The following is a 12,584-nucleotide window of genomic DNA, read 5'->3' as shown; positions in this document are numbered from 1 at the left end:
AATATATTAAATGGTGTATTATATTTTTTATTGAAAACATAAAAGTTCATAAAAGTTTATAAATAATTCCACTCATTTAATCACACACACTCATAAAGTAAGCATTGAACTCCCTAATTAGCGCAAAAAGGAAATGTGAATGAATAAGCAGTTAGCCGCTAACCAAAAGCTAACCAGCAGCTAACCAAAAGCTAACCAGCAGCTAACCAAAAGGTCCACATGACGACTTAAGTAATAATTTAATTGCAAAAAAAAAATATATATATAAATACATACATACATACTTTGCTTGTAATCGATGTTAAGATAACTCTAACTATATATGATGTTTAAGTACTTAAGCGTATGTGCAATAATTACAAAAACAAACATTAATGAAAACATAATAATAATAATGTTTTATGGTTAGTTCAACGCAAGAATCAAAGTAGACAAGCAGGTAATTACTTATAATTGAATTAAATGATAGCATAGTGAAATAATAAACAAAAATCAATTGCAGCAAAGAACAAACAAACATAAAACAATAACAAAACAATAGCCGTAATATGCTACAACAAGAAATCAGCTAAACGACTGAAAAATAGAAACGAGTTATATACATACATACATACATATGTATGTTTGATATTAACAAAATATATGTGCAAMTTTCCATATTTATTTTTACAATTACAACTACAATACAACAACAGCAAATGCCTCAATAAGCAATGAAACCCATAAAATAAAATATAAACAAATAGAGCGAAAATCCAGCTGAGCTTTGGGTAACGCGGGCTTTTTGCGGGACTTTGTAGTAAAGCTGCGGGCCAAAAAAAGGAATTAATTTTTTCAAATCTTTTTATCCATTTTAGGAAAGCAGTGGGAAAAGCGTTAAATAATATTTTGTGTTTGAAAGTGATAAAATCTTTGCGCAAGTTTTTGAGAGCTTTCGTACGAAATAAAGTTGGAAAAGGTCTATGCAATTTGCTGTATATTACAGCCAAATAAAAAATATTCCAAAAATTTATGAAGACGTAGGAAATCAGCAAAGGCTAAACAGAATATTCTGTATACAACAGAGCAGTAATAAAAGCTTGTGTCTTGTGAGCTTTCGAACGTCGTTTTTGTATTCAAAATATTTATTTAAAAAATTTTTTTATGAAAATCAGTGACAGTACAGGGTGTAAAATGATTTTAAAATATTAGAGGCAAGTTAGTTTCGTTGAAACCCGTTCAGGAGAGCAGACTGTCTATAAAATAGACTAATATAATTAGCTATATGCTTCGACAAACATGTTTATTTTATCAATCTTTACAACAAAGCCCTGCTTGGAGTTTCGGTAACCTCAAATGCTACGGCTGCGACTTGCTCTGCAACAATGTGCCATAGAACTGTAATTTTTACAATTATTTATTGGTTTGTCAGTGCAAAACAAGAGAATATATAGGATTTATGTTTTTTCTACAACTACAACAACAGCAAAAATCAGAAATAAACAAGAAACAAAACCAAAAACAAAACAAAAAATAAAGCAGCATAGTACAGAAAATATTTTACAGAGCGATTTTTCTTACATACAACAACAACAAAACCAACAATAGGAAAAAGCATATAAGTATAAGCGAAATATCAAAGCAGTTAAAACACAATTAAAATAAATAAGAGTGAATTGCAGAGAAAMCCGAAGAAAAAAGACAACAACACAATGCATATAAATAAAATAGCAAATAAATCAAATCAATAAACTGAAAACAAAATGCAAACAAAAAAATAGTAAAACAAACAACAGAAAATCATAAAAACTGCAGCAGTGAATAAAATATTTACATTACATACATACGTACTTACATATGTATATTTACTTCTTATATAGAACCGAATTTTTTTATGCAATTCTTATTATTATTAATTAACACTAACGATCATTTGAACACTCAGTGAAATAAAACCGCCATGAAAACCACAAGTGAAATAATAAAGTTAGGAAAGAGGAAGACAGAGGAAGAGCAAAAACCAGTGAAAGTTTAGGTTAGTTAGTAGAAGCTTTAATCATAAAAGCGAAAAAAATAATCTGATCGAAAGCAGAAGCGTGAGAAAGTMAAAATCAAGAAGGAAAGCGAAATCAATAGATTGAGAGGTTAAAAGAGAAGAGAAAAGTTAGGATGTGTAAGAAGTGCAGAGTGAAAGCGGGAGAAAAGGATAGTTAGAATAAGAGTGAAAAAAGTATAGTTAGGCTGAGCGAGAAGAGGATAACCAGAGTAAGAGCGAGAAGACCATATCTAGAATGAGAGTGAAGAGCAGAGTTAGAGTGAGCACGCCGAATGCATAATATAATAGTACTAAGTTTGATTAAGCATTTATTGCATTCGCTTAAACATAAAATACAAATAAATAAATAATTAATTAATWAATTAAGCATAATCGGTTATAATTCCAGTGAATGCAAACAAATGAGAATTTATTGTGCATTTAAGTGAGACTAATACGAAATACAAGTGAAGAGAGAGAGACTATTAAAAAGTAAAGAGCAGAACAAAATCAATAGTCTGAGAGCGAAATGTAGTATTAGCTGCGCTGGCAGTTAGAGTGAAACGGCCATAGTACGATTTGAGCGCAGTGACATAGTTAAGSAATGGCCGGTGAATAGCAGTAGCAACAACAATAACCGTTTAAACAATTAACTGATAAACTGATAAACCATAGAAAAGAAGTTTGTTATATTTTTGTTCATATAAATAAATATTAAATTGACAGGGAATACAATAAGACAACAGGTGGTGGTGAGCCATGTAAAGAACAACTAAATATTATAGGAAGAGAGCAAGTGCGTATGACAGGGAATAGCGGCATATAATATATGTATAAATGCAAACACTGAGCGAAAATAGTAACAAGCCTACATACCTAATTACCTAAATACATACATACATATAACATGTAAAGGCAATAGCAACTGCAGATTTTTAATGTTTTTTTGTTTCTTTTTCTTTCGTTGAAATAGTGCAAACTAGCCGACAAACCCGGCTGGGAACGTGAATAACGTAAATGAATAGAGCAACAAACACAAAAGAAAATAGCAGAGATTTAATTATACATATTTACATTATGTACATACATACATACATGCCAATAAAATATTAATTAGCGATAAAAGTGAAGTGTCGTGCACACAAGCATACATACATACTCACCTACCTACCTAAGCATGTACGCCTACGCATGTGCCGTCAATGCGGGCAGTGTGCGCATGCGTTAGGCACTAACAGGAACAGCAACAATAGTACYAACGTGTAATATGCTATATAAATTATTTATTAATTATAACAAATGCTATTTAATGTTGTTTTCTTGTGTTAACAGTTGTCTTTTCAGTTCATTTTATATATATACATATTATATACTTTTACATTTTATACACATATATGCATATATACTTGTTTATTTATGTAAAATAGTACTATATACATAATAGGTGCAGACATATTTATTAAAATAGCAAAGTACATACATAAATACATATATATACATAGTCATATAATTTCCAATTACCGCCTTACAATCAAAAACAACCTACAACAACAAGCAAGAAATAATAATAATAGACGAAATAACAAACGGAAAGCAAAAAAAAAACCAAGTAACACAAAACAACCACCAACAACAACAAGAGCGCAAACAAAAATTAGTAAGCGAGAAATTATGAATTAACTAAAAGCATACATACATATAGGATGTGGTATATGCGTATACTTGTATATAAATGATATACACTATATATGTGGTATATACACACCTATCTATATACAAATATGTTATATACCAGACTAAATGGCGTATTCATATATGTATCTTATATACATACGTTTATATCAAATCCATATACATATTTATATATTAGGGTGGGTCAAAAAATTCGAAATTTTTCACTTAGTACTATGAAAAATAAGTTTTCAGATACCTATAAGAAAGTGTCTCTAAGTCTGAGCTCTTAATCTTAAATCCTCCGCCTTACGGTTATATTATAATCCATTTCTACTTATTAGCGGAAAAAAACTTCAACAACAAAAAAAAATTATTTTAAATTTTTAATTAAAATTAAAAAAAATATATATATAGTATTTTCTTTACTTTTCTTAAGCATTTTCTTTATCTTTTTTTAATTTTTTAGTTTAAAATTCTTTTTAGAAAACTGTAAGACTTCTCAGGACTTTCCCGTTACAATTAAAGGCTCTTACTTTCAAAGATTTTCACAGAGATGTCAAAAATCCTATTTCTTAAAGTACAAAGCGAAAAAAATTCAATTTTTTTTCCACCACCCTAATGTACATTTCATATATGTATGTATGTATGCCAATATCAGTTGATAATCGTTTAACGTTGCACGTATTATTTTTGTACATTTCATTTTCCATATACTAGCAACAAGTAAAAAACACAAGTAGGGCAACTACAACAAATACCGTTAAGTATACATATACTTAGACGCATACATACAAACATAAAAATCGGTACTGTTTTAAATTTAGTTCAATTATTTTTAGTCAAAAAGGCGTAACAGAGAATGAATATCGAAATAAACACAACAAAACTTGTCAAACTCTACATAACCCTCTACTTCCATTACATAATTTCCAGCAAGCAAAAGCGTTAATCAATCCATTTACCTATATTCACATACATATCCATTTACATACCTACTTAACTAAATACATAGACTGTTTTCTTCCTAAATGTTAATTAATTAGTGACTAATTTATTAGATTTTGTTATATAACTGTGAAATATTACCTATAATTTAGTAATTAGTTTGTAGTCTTAAAGGAATTGTTTTTTATTTCAAAGTAATCAAGAAATTTTGAAGAAAATCGAGTTTCGTGCGATTTTAGAGCAGAAAGTGAGCGATATATATAAATATTTACTTCCAACAATATGCTTATTAGTAAGGATTATTTGTGAGCATTTTGGCTTTAAGAAGCAACTTTTGGTACTTTAAGTCGACATCAGTAGATTATTTTGAATCTGTAGTAAATTTTTGATAAATCAGCCACGTTCAAAAAATTTCAGAAAAAAAAAATGTAAAAAATATTTCCAAACAAATTTTCGAAATAAATTTTCAAAAGAAATATAAAAAAATGTAAAAATAATTAAAAAAAAAATGTTCCAAAAACTAAAAAATATTTCAAATAAAAATTATACTTTTTGTAGTTTTTTTTTTAATGTTCTTAAATTGGTTCGAAACATTTATTTAAAAAAAAGATTAAAAAAAATTTTTCAAAAACAATTTTTTTTAAATATGTGCAAACAAAAATTTCGAAACTAAAATTAAAAAAACATTTCTGTCTTCCACAATTCTGTTGCGAAATAAATTAAAGAATTTCTTCCTAACCTTTGTTCAGTCTTATCAGTATTGTTGGATAAATCACTGCAGTTGTTTAGTTTTTTATTAACATTTTGTAATTTTCTTAATAAAGTTTTAAAAAATTGTTTAAATATTTTTTTTTAAGATTTTTAACTTTTTTTTTTGTTTTTAAAAAATTTTTTTTTCTGATAAACTTTTTTCATATTATTTTAATTTTTTTTGTTTTTGTAGTTCAATTTATACTTTTCTGATCACAGATCAAATGCAGTAACAGTAAAACAGCAACAACAACAAAACAAAAATCATATAGTACAATAACGATTGAGCGAACTTTTTATTCAATTTTTTATACAGCAAAAACAACAATAGTAAATGAAAGCAAATCAAACAACAAATTGGTATATGTAAAGCAACAAATAGAAAATACAACAAGAAAGTATTTACAATAGACTTTTTTATACAAACAAACAAACAAAAACAATAGGTATATAACAACAATAGCAACAACTCAATAAAACAACAATAGCAACAACAACAATAGCAATTAACTAAAAAGGCAAAAAACAATAGTTACAATTTACAACAACAATAGGCAACAACTAGGTATAAAACAATAGCAACAAAAATATAAATTATTACAACTATAAAAACAATAGACAAAGCGAAATTGTACGCAAGCGAACATAGTTACAAAAACAAGCAAAACATGTTGTTAGATTTTTAATAAAACCGTCTCAGTTACTAATTTTTTCAACAAAGCGCTGAAATACATACACACATATGTACATATATACAAAAGTATATAAAATACAACAAATGCAATAGTTGAAATCGGTGAAACAAATATACAAGCGTAAAAAGCAAACTGCAAAAACCATTTTTTTTTTTATATTACAAGAACAATAGCCAACAACAACTGCTGTGTTAAACTCACTTTACTGGTAAATGGAAGCTGCAGCAAACGCAAAAGCAAAGTAATTGGCTAGCAAGCAGGCACTTAGTTGAAAACAATTAAATAACAAAAACAAATATGCATAGAGTTATTGTTGGGTTACTTAGAAGATATTTATAATTAATTAATGCTGCTTTATTTTTTAATAATTATTTACGCTTATTTTGATTTGATTTTTTCTTTTAGCCTAATAAAGCAACAACGACATACATACAAACATTTCATTTACTTACATTTGTATGATTTCAACTTCACACCAAAAGCACAACAACAATAAGAAATACAAGCAACTATTTTTAAAACAATTCACTACAAAACAATGCAAAAAGAGCGAGAAAAAACAGCAATCCGAACACTTGCAACTGGAAAATCTAAAATAGAAACTCTAAAAACTCAAATCTTTGGGCAAAATATTCACTGGCAGTAAAAAATTTAGAAAATTGCATATTGTGGCAAAAAAGCATGGCAACAAAAACACAAAATACATGAAATGAAAAATTGTAAGCGAAAAAGCATGAAAATTAAAAAAAAAATTCAAATAAATTCTCATTTAAATGTTAAGCAAAATGTACTCACTAAGGCATAAAAAAGTAAAAAGAAAAAGAAAAAAAAAACACTTATGGCATACATAAAGTCTAACTGAAGAAAGCAGTTTCGTAAAATTGTATGGTAAGGCCAAATTTTTAAAGAAAACGCAAAAACTTAAGCTTAAAAATTTTGAACACGAAAATAGCGTCAACGTAGACGCAGTAACAAACATTTGCTATAAGAAAATTCAAGTCTGGAAAAACACCTGCTTGGGTAGATGACATTAGGGTGGCAGCACAAAAGAACGTGCGCGGAAAAATGATGCGAAAATGAAATGTCTAAAGATATGCAAACGCCAAAGTTGGTAATAAAAACCACAAACACAACAACAAGCACAACATAATTGTTGCATATGATGAGCTAGTAAAAAAATAAAAACCTATTTGACTTTTTCAAAACTTTGTCTCGGCTACAACACACATACATTGAAAATTCTTTGTCCCGGCCTTAACTAAAACCAAAAAATGTCAAGAAATTCGAAAAAACAAGGCGCAAACGTAACGCAAGAAATGTCAGCAAAAAAAAAAACAAAAAATTAAAATTTTTGGAGCAAAAAAATCTACATACATACATAAATAAACAAAATACAGCAGCATTAAGGTTAGTACGTTACAAAAATAAAGCATACATACATACATTTATAAATATTTAGCAAACATTTAAGCATCATTTTTTAGACATACCAAAAACGAAGTGGAAATTAAGCTAACAATTATAAAGAAAAACACAAAAAATACAAATAAAAAGAAAAACAAAAAGCAAGTAAGGCAAAAAGTAATTAATGGTAAATATTTGAATAGACAAACTACAAAAATGCATACAAAAATAAAATTTTTAACTCTTTAGGTATTTAAAAAAGAAAAACAACAAAAACAGAAACACAAGCGGCACTATAAAGTCGTAATAGAAATTCAAAACAAAACATTCAAAATAAAAAAAGACCACAAATGAAGCCAAAAATGCAAGTAAAGTTTTAATAATACAAAAATATCAGCATACCACACACACACACAYAAAAACCGTTTCAACAAATGTCAACTTTTTGGTATGCAATAGTACAGTAACGAACGTGGGCATTAAACTGTAGATATTTTTCGAAAAAAATTCGCACTAAATTCAATAAACTTTCTGTTGTTGTCGCAAAAGGTTAAGTATTCAGTTTTTCATCAAACTTTGATTTAAGAAAGTGTTGGTAGTTTTAAAGAAGTTGAACAGCCTGCTTAAAGCACAAGTCCATCAGATATTTCGATATGTTAAGAAACGAAAAAAGAAAAATTTTTTCAAAAAATTGTGATTTTTTTCTTTTCATAATAGCAAATTTTTTTTTCTTTGAGTAGCAAAAAAAATTGAAAATTTAAAGAAAAAAATTGTAAAAACTTTAGAAAAAAAATTTATTTTTTGTTTCAAAATTGTAAATTTTGAAATCTCTACAATACCAACAATTTACATTGTACAGTCTATAGAATTTCGATAAGTCGAAACACGAAAAAAAAATTTAAAAATGTTTCAACAAACAAATTTAAAATTTTTTTGCTTTTCAAAATAGTAAATTTTGGAATCGGCACATTCACATGTCTTTGGAGATTTCATTATGACGAGGAACGAAAAAAAAGCTGTTGAAATGATATTCTCCATACGATTGAAACATATAAATTATAATTACACCGCTAACTTAACTTTTGACATTCATTTATTATCAATGATTAAGCTTAAAAATTTTGAATATAAGCCTTTCAAAATATGAAAGCTCCCGTCAAACTTTTCTAAGATATGTAAGCTTCCTACTATATGGAAGCTCCAAAATTTTTTCTCCCGTAAAAGCTTTATAAAATATGAAARCTTTCCTTACTAAACTTTCGAAAATTCAACAACTACTGAAAAATAAAGCCAACACTTTCACTCTAGTTTATAAACTWTATTTTAAACCATATAAGCCATCTTCACAAAAATAAGCTACCTTACATATCTAATCACCAAGTCTTAAACGAAAACAAATTTTGTTCTTTCATTTAATTCACAACCAAAAAAACACAAAATAAACAATACAATATTATCAACAAAATATAACAGAGAAATTWAAGGCAAAAACAACAACAAATAAGTGCAAAACTTTTCCAGAGCAATTTTAGATCAAGTAAAAAACCAGCAAACCCACAAAAAGTTAAGATTACCAATTTCCGATAAACCCAAATTTCGCAAACTATGTACTCTGACATAACAGTAAATTAAATACCAATTCAAAATTGCATTTCCAAAGCAAAAATGTCAACTTAAAAAGCAAACAATTAAAGAAAAACACAAAAAAACTTTCAAATAATGGCAAAAATAACCAAAAGTAATTTAATAAGAAAAGTAAAGAGAAAAACAAAATCAAAGTGAATTATAAGCAAGAAAACATGATACGATTTTTAATGGAAAACCAAAAACCAAATACACACATACATATGCATCTAGTTTAATGTCGTCAAGTTTTACTTTTTTGTAATATTTACTTATTAACGTATAAAATATTATATATATATATGAGCAAGTAAATAAATGAAGTACCGTTAGACATACAAAAACATATAAACAACAACAGCCAACCACAAGCGGGTGTAACAAATACACGCATCACACACACAAACACACTGTAGCAACTCTTGAGCTCGTGACGCATTTCGTTGGTGCGTGATTTGCTTGTTGCCATTAGAAATGTCGCACACTTTTGGTTGCCAGTGTACACCAAACGTACACATACATACCAATAAACAACTGAAATTTTAGAAAACCCCCAAAAATATTGTATTGTGGAAAGTATTATTACCGAACAAAAGAAAAATTCCAAAAAAAATATTAAAATAAATTATAATGAAAATTGAAAATTGTGCGCATTAAGCAAGCAAGTCAAAAAAAAAAACTTATTAAAATAAAAAACAAGTATTTCATGCGATGATAAAAATTATATTATTATACACAAGAATGGGAAAGAAAATGGAAATAAAGTGAATCTTGTAATATAAAAAACGGAAGGGAATTGTTATTTGCTAATGAGACGTTAGTGGTGCTGATGYCGCCTGTAAGTGGGGAGTATTAAAGCCGGGGTACCTTCAGTTACATAAGCGGTATAGGGCAAGTTTTCAAAAAATTTCATTTTATATTAGGGAAATATCTGACACGATTCAAACCATTTTTGAAACACAGAGATACTCTTATCAAGGATTCTATTCAAATTTTAATTATATTTCTCATACCTTGACCTATATTTTCGGTAAAAAGTCCACTATAGGCTCTGGGGTCCACGTATTCGGTACCCAGGGGCTTGAACTGTTTTGGTACCATTTGAACAATGTTCGGCCATAAGGTGGCATACTTTACGGTACTTTATACGTTTGCAGTTAATGGCGTTTTTTTGTGCGTAGCGGTCCCATTACACCCACCTACTAAATCGTGCTAACTCTTTTGCCAAGTAACGCGTATACTAAGTTTCATTAAGATATATAGATTTTTACTATGGTTAAGCTTGCATAGGACGGACAGACCATCCGTATATCAAAGCGAATCGTCAACCTGATCATTTATATAAACACAACTTTATATCTATCTCGATTAGTTTTAGGTGATACATACAATCTTTAGCTGAACAAAACTATTATATAGTTAGTACTCTGAAGAAATAAGTTGCATATGTAAAAAGCACCTAATTAAGTTTCATTCGGATATCTCAAAAACTAACGTTATTATTAATTATAATACCTAAACAAACTGCGACTCTTAAATCCTAAGCTCGAATCTGGTTTTAGAAYCATAGTGGAAGTTATACAAATGCCCCGTAGAAAATTTAATACATACGCTATTTTATAGTACAAAATATTTAACCGTTGTCATGTATGTACATACAGGCAGAAATGTATTATAAACAAATATAAATTAGATATATAATATAAATTTAAAGTAATTTGGCTATAAACTCACCCTTTCAAACTTGGCTTGTCAATATTACACTAAGCGCTATTTTTTATAATATCTTGGCTGCGATTACATAACTAATATGTTTTTATAGCCTATGTGTTCTTATTTGTTTCCATTTACTATATAAGTCTCTAAAATACCACTTTTTATGTTTCCAATAAWAATAAAATATGTATATATTTTCACAATTTCCTTGTTCACTTGATGTTCTACTGTAATATAATATAAAGTTGACATTCATATATACGCCCCGTACCCGAACACGCATTTTAAGAATTTACACAAGGAATTTAACGCATTACGACTTTCCCCGACACTACTTTTTGCTTTTATTAATAATTTTAACTTTAAATGAAATAAAAAAGTCAATTCACAACTTTAAACAAATATTTTCCACCAATTTTAACAAATATTCGCCCCAACAGCCAAGAATTACGTGCACACTCACTTTCATTACCACTTGTAAAAAATATTTTTACTGTTACATTGCATTCCTCAATTGGAGTAATTCAGCTGATTCCCACTTAATTTCGCTTTCCACGATTCTAGCAAATTCCAAACTCTTTTAAAACCTTGCACAACTCTTGATTGACATGCATAATATTTTGAAGGTCATCTCCGAACATTAAAAACTTTGCAACAACAACGCAAACAATCATAGCGTCACTCATTACCATTTCTGCAATGATGAGCACGCAGCTTATGTTACGCACATGCACGCACACATGAGTGTGTGAATGCGAGCGCATTGATATGCAGGTGTAACATTGTTAGAAGTAAGAGCGCATTGCTGATGAAGAGAAAATGAAGTTAAACAAATGCAAGGATGCTGGAGATTTTGGTGAGAGGGTGAATTTAGGTTGCGTGTTGGAAAGTAATGTTAAGAGAACAAAATTGCCGAGTTGTTAAGAGTATTCAAAGTGCGTTGATTGTCAATATTATATTACAGTAARACAACAAGTGAATAAGGAGATTGTGAATATATGTATGTATATATATTRTTGGAAACATAAAAAGTGGAATTTTAGAGTAACACATAGTAAATGGAAACAAATGAGAACACAAAGGCCGTAAAAACATATTTGTTATGAAATCGCACCCATGAATAATTTAAGGCATATGATTTTTAATAGCAAMTTAAAATTTATAATACTCAGATCTAAAGTTTTCAAAACATTTCACATATGAACTTAGCACCTAATCGGAAAGTAGCGGGTTTCCAAAATTGTTGATTTGATTTTTAAATGTGGTTTCGCCCATTTTTATATGTCAATTATTTTAATTTTATTCAGTAATGTTTAAATTTTCGTCATTGCAAGATATACAGAAGATCAACTTTTACAAATTGCAAAGGGCTAAATTCGGGTACAATCGAACATTTTAAACTCGTCTAACTTGAAAGAATCAAAATCGAGGATATGCCTTAAGGTGTAAAACGACAACCAGAGGTTCGAAATCTATGTAATTTTATATATATGTACATATAATATATTATATATACGTACAATATAATATATACATAGCTATTAAAGTTGAGGTCACTGACTGATTTTTGATAGTAAATTTTAATAATTTCGACTCGTTGTTGGATCGTATATCCTTCCGTAATAAAAAAAGATATGCCGTCGTTTGCTGTCCCTATCGGTCCACTTTTGTAGTGGAGTATTGAAAACCCCTTTATAACTTATACACTGCATATTCGAGAAAAGCTTTGTTAGAAAAAGGAAACTCATTATGCATATGTAGTA

The 12,584-nt window shown here is 28.6% G+C and overlaps 1 long non-coding RNA gene across 1 annotated transcript in view; it reads right to left on the bottom strand.

Moving 5' to 3' along the window:
• The window catches only part of LOC108971968, a 31,664-nt gene extending 20,383 nt beyond the window's left edge, over positions 1-11,281 (bottom strand). The window contains exon 1 of the long non-coding RNA XR_001993592.1: positions 10,840-11,281. This is a non-coding gene — a long non-coding RNA (uncharacterized LOC108971968). The remainder of the gene's footprint in view (positions 1-10,839) is intronic.
• Between the last annotated feature and the right edge of the window lie 1,303 nt (positions 11,282-12,584).

This window comes from Bactrocera latifrons, unplaced genomic scaffold, assembly GCF_001853355.1.
Source record: "Bactrocera latifrons isolate USDA-ARS-PBARC rearing strain unplaced genomic scaffold, ASM185335v1 scaffold_37, whole genome shotgun sequence".
Classification (NCBI taxonomy): Eukaryota; Metazoa; Arthropoda; class Insecta; order Diptera; family Tephritidae; genus Bactrocera; species Bactrocera latifrons.
The sequence above is the reverse complement of the archived record's forward strand: the minus strand, read 5'-3'. Positions and strand labels throughout refer to the sequence as shown.